Source organism: Prunus avium, chromosome 2 (genome assembly GCF_965620075.1).
Source record: "Prunus avium chromosome 2, drPruAviu1.hap1.1, whole genome shotgun sequence".
In the NCBI taxonomy this organism is placed as follows: Eukaryota; Viridiplantae; Streptophyta; class Magnoliopsida; order Rosales; family Rosaceae; genus Prunus; species Prunus avium.
In genome coordinates this window covers 27,104,604-27,109,167 of record NC_142285.1, presented here as the reverse complement: position 1 = coordinate 27,109,167, position 4,564 = coordinate 27,104,604, and the positions used below count along the sequence as shown (strand labels likewise).

The following is a 4,564-nucleotide window of genomic DNA, read 5'->3' as shown; positions in this document are numbered from 1 at the left end:
AGTGATTTGAGTGCAAAGGTTGAGAGACTTCGAGTGATTTTATAGCCTATTAATGCTACCACCTTGTCGAGGCAGGAAAAGGAGGAGAGAAATATTTTCTATATTTTTTTCTCGTTTTAGGAAATCTCTTGTTATACTAGGAAAAGAAAGTTGGCTGATGGCCTCTCTAAAGTTTTTTGACCTTTTTCATGCAGGTAGCTTGGTTGGGATGGGAAAAGCCTCATGACATTGACAAACAACCATTGGTCAAACATAAAGAATATAGAAGGCTGTGTGAATAATTACATTAATAAGGGAACGTAAACTAGTGCTAAATTACATCAGTATATATTACAAGGAAACAAAACCCATTAGGTAAGAATAAAATCAGACCAGAAACACAATCAATTATGGATTCAATGCGTTAGAGAAGGGGGATATATGATGTAAGAAGAGTTGACTTTCCTTAGGCCATCCCCAATGGTTGGGGCTCTAAAAAGGGTTTATAGAGCCTTATTTAGAGCTCCGATGGAATCTTTGGGGCTCTAAAGGAATCACTCCCAAAATGGGAGGCCCTATATTCATGGCGGGCTCTATATTTTTTTTATGATGTAATTTGATTTACGTGGTTTTTTTTTTTTGGTTAACTATTTTACTTTAATGTTTGTTCATGTTATGTTAGTTTTTTTTTTGTGTGTGAACATTTCAACAAAAAAAAATCAAAATTTGGACAAGATTTGGAAGTCAACATTTATTTCATAAATACAATACAACATGATTAAATTAAAACAAGAGATTAACAAAAAAAATTACAAAAAATTAAATAATCTAGTGAGTGAAAAAATTTGACAAATAGAGTGATAAAGATGTTGTGGTGTCTAAAAATTATTAGAGATATAGTGGATATTTATAGGAAGAATTGAGTTGCAAATCTTTTTTTTTATTTAAAGAAAAAAAAAGAAAGAACCAATATGGCCCTGTATAGCCGTTGGACATAAATGTAGCAGTTTATATTTGTTGGCTTTGAAAAAGTGGTTTAACAATATTTGTTAAAAAGTGGTTTAACAATATTTGTTGGCTTTGAAAAAGTGGCTTTTGAAAAATTGGTTTAGCATGCTGGGCCAACATGTTGTTGACAAAACCAAAAAATGGCAAGTATGGCCTTGTACAATCGCAAGGCAAGTGAGGAAGCACAAAAGGTGGGATGCAGCCTTTTTTCTTGCGGGACCCACTCGATTTCCAGGGCTTCAACCAAGCACATACATTTAGCAACTACTCCGGTTGGGCTTCAAGTTTTAGAGCCCTAAATTTGCACCATTGGGGATGCCTTTTTGAGGAAAGTTTGTATATATGGGAGCCTTGTGGTGGTTGAGCCCCAAATAAAGCCCCCATTGAGGATGGCCTTATAAGGTTGAGGTTTCCAGCTTTTTTTTTTAGGACTTTTTCTATTGCGATGGGCGATAGTATACGTATACTACACGGATGCTAGGACTCGAACCACTACACTAGTGGGTCATTTGCAAAAGCTTGTGTCTTGAGGGTATTTGTTTAGGACTCATTTAGGGGGTGTATTCAATTGAGATTTTAAAAGATTATTTTGGGATACCCATATGAATTGCTTGTAAAGAAAGTTCATATGAATTGCTTGCCATACCCATTTTAGTAAATTTCAATTGTGCAGTTTATCATTTCATCCAAATATAGAGTGCCGCTTCGTTTCATGAATTTGGCTGAATTCCAAATAACAATCAATTGGGTATTGCAAAAGATGGGTAGTGGCTGTAATCGATGGGTATTGCAATGAACTGAGTATTTTCATGAAAGTTAAAAAGTTATGAATTGGAGGAATATTGATAAGTTGCAAAGCAAACAACGGGTTTTGGCTGAATAGCGATGAGATAGGAGCTAATAGAAGATAGAGATACAAAGGCGTAACGGAAAGACGGTACCGTCAATTTTGTTGAAAAAAAAAACACAAAAATAACAATAGATGATGTAGCCTATCTACAACCATTATTGGATTATTTTAACGCTCAACAGTTTGTGAAATGCGGGAAAATGCAGAGGGACTAAATGTAGAGGCTCGGAATCCATAAATTTCTCCTCCTCTAGAAAAGGAAAACAAAAAAACAAAAAATTTAGGTTCGATAAAACTTAGGGCTCATGTTGTAATGATTGGGAGTTTACCAAATGAGATAACAAGAGCCTATTTTTCTTTCATGTATTTAAGAATTACATTACCAAGCTTGGAGTTTAGACGATATCCGAACGAAACCGAGGTTCACCATGCATAAGAAGTTCAGTCATGTACTAGAATAATCAGGAGGCTAAAATTATGAATTTTGAGTAAGAGCTCTTATACAGATGAATATGGATATGGAGGGTTTGAGTTTTACTTTTAAAGTTGTGGCGTGCTGTGTTTCTTCCAATATTATGCTGGTGGGTAAAAGAATTAGTAAAACATGTCGCATAATTAATCAAAATCTGGATTGTAAAAAGTCGGCATTGTAAAACAGTAATTGGATGTAATTCAGTCGAGTTTCTTGTTTATTCTCCAGCTATTGCTTGAATTCCAGGAATCGAAACGGTATCAATCTTACATTTGAGTAGCTTGAAGTTTGTCAGACAACAATTGTTTTTACTTTCTTGTTTATGAATGGAAAGTGCGCCAGCAGCTAAGCCATTAGGGTTAGTAAAATGGTGAGAAAATGTAGGATCCATCATCTTCTACCAAAATGCAAAATCTGCCCCAAAGAGTTAGGTGTTGTAGGCTTTATGTTTCTGCATGATGCATGTGTGAAACTAGCCAGCATCCTAACAACGTCTTCCAATGTTTCCGTAACACTTCTTCGAATTGGGGACATTAATTTTGTCATGGGGTTTTGCCTATCGGGGGAAAATGGAATTACCACAATATATGATTGAACAAAATCAAAAGTTTAGTTAAGCTGTATGAAAAAAGATCTACGACAAAAACTTTCCCTTTCCTTTTTGAAGAAGGAGACATCATCAGCCCATTCCTTTTCCTAATATAAGAATGTTTCCTAATACGAGAAAAAAAAAAATTGTCTCCTTTTCCTACTTGGACAAGGTGTTATGAGTAGGCTATAAAATCATGTCAAGTCTCTCAACCTTTGAAACTCAAATCACTCAACTCTTCAACTTAAAGACTTTAGTTAATATTACAAAGACCAAAACAATGGCCTCTGACGAAATGAAGAAGATAACCCTAAAGAGCGACGACAACCAGACCTTCGAGGTGGAGGTGGCTGTGGCCATGCAATCGCAGACCATGAAGCACATGGTGGAGGACGACTGTGTCGATGACGTGATACCTCTGCCAAATGTGACCAGCAGCACCCTAGCGAAGGTGATCGAGTACTGCAAGAAGCACCATGAAGAGGATGCTGATGTCAAGAACGAAGAGACTCTCAAGAGCTGGGACACTGAGTTCGTGAAGGTGGACCTGCACGAGCTGTTTGACCTAATCTTGGCTGCAAACTATCTGGACATCAAGAGCCTATTGTATTTGACTTGCCAGACTGTGGCGGACATGATCAAGGACAAGACACCTGAAGAGATCCGTGTGATCTTCAACATCGAGAATGATTTTACGCCCGAAGAAGAAAAGAAGATTCGTAAGGAGAATGAGTGGGCATTCGAGTGAGAGAGTTAGACAACCCTTATATACCTATTATTATTAGATAATTGTACTTTTTGTCTAGTCTGGACTATTATTTTGCTTCTAGTTATAATTCAACAGGGTTTTTTTTTTTTTTTTTTTTTAAATTTAAGTTTTTTGTTAGGTGATTGCTAAGATGTAACTTTTTTTTTTTGGGTGCCAAAATTCGGGAAATTTTATTCATAGACGTAAATCAAGGTTTGTATCCTCAGCTAGTACATTAAACCGCCAAGGCCAAATCACATCCCAAACATGGGAACCTCCAGAACGAGTGACAAAGCGAGTAACCTCATGTCCTGCTTTGTTCCCTCTACGAGATGTAAACGAAAACTTCACCTGCTCTAGCTGTTGAGAAAGCTCCCAAATGTCAAAAATAAAATTGAGTTACTTTACGCTCAACATGGTAACCTTCAAAAGGCCATAAAAACCTTCACGGAAAATCCCAAAACGTGGCAATCACACACCCAAAATGTCTTTTTGCAATTATGTAATTGTTAGGCTAAAGGATTTTATGGTAGTCCCGTTCTTTGGGGGCCTAGTAAGGTCACACAGTCCGCACACCCTATGGGTTGACCTTTCATATAAATTTAATTTCACAAAACTTAACTATGATTTCTGAACCCTAAACCCTCAAATACCATTTTAAGGCACTATTTACTTGTTTTGATATTTATTCCTAAAGAGTTCATAATTTGAGAAACTGAGAAGGTCATTTCTGTTGGTGTGACTTGTGGACTATTGACTTACTTTCTTTACACACCAAGAATTCCTATTATAATTGTAATTGATTTACTTTAACTCCTGATTTCCTACTGTAAATAAATTTAGGAATTTATTATTTACTTGCCCATTCAGGTTTCATTGTATTATAAACATGACCTCCTACAAGGAGAAGAATACACA

The 4,564-nt window shown here is 36.3% G+C and overlaps 1 pseudogene; it reads left to right on the top strand.

Annotated features, from left to right (window-relative positions):
* Positions 1–3,178: 3,178 nt before the first annotated feature.
* On the top strand, positions 3,179–3,646 carry LOC110752698 (SKP1-like protein 11 pseudogene; annotated as a pseudogene).
* The last annotated feature ends 918 nt before the right edge of the window (positions 3,647–4,564 follow it).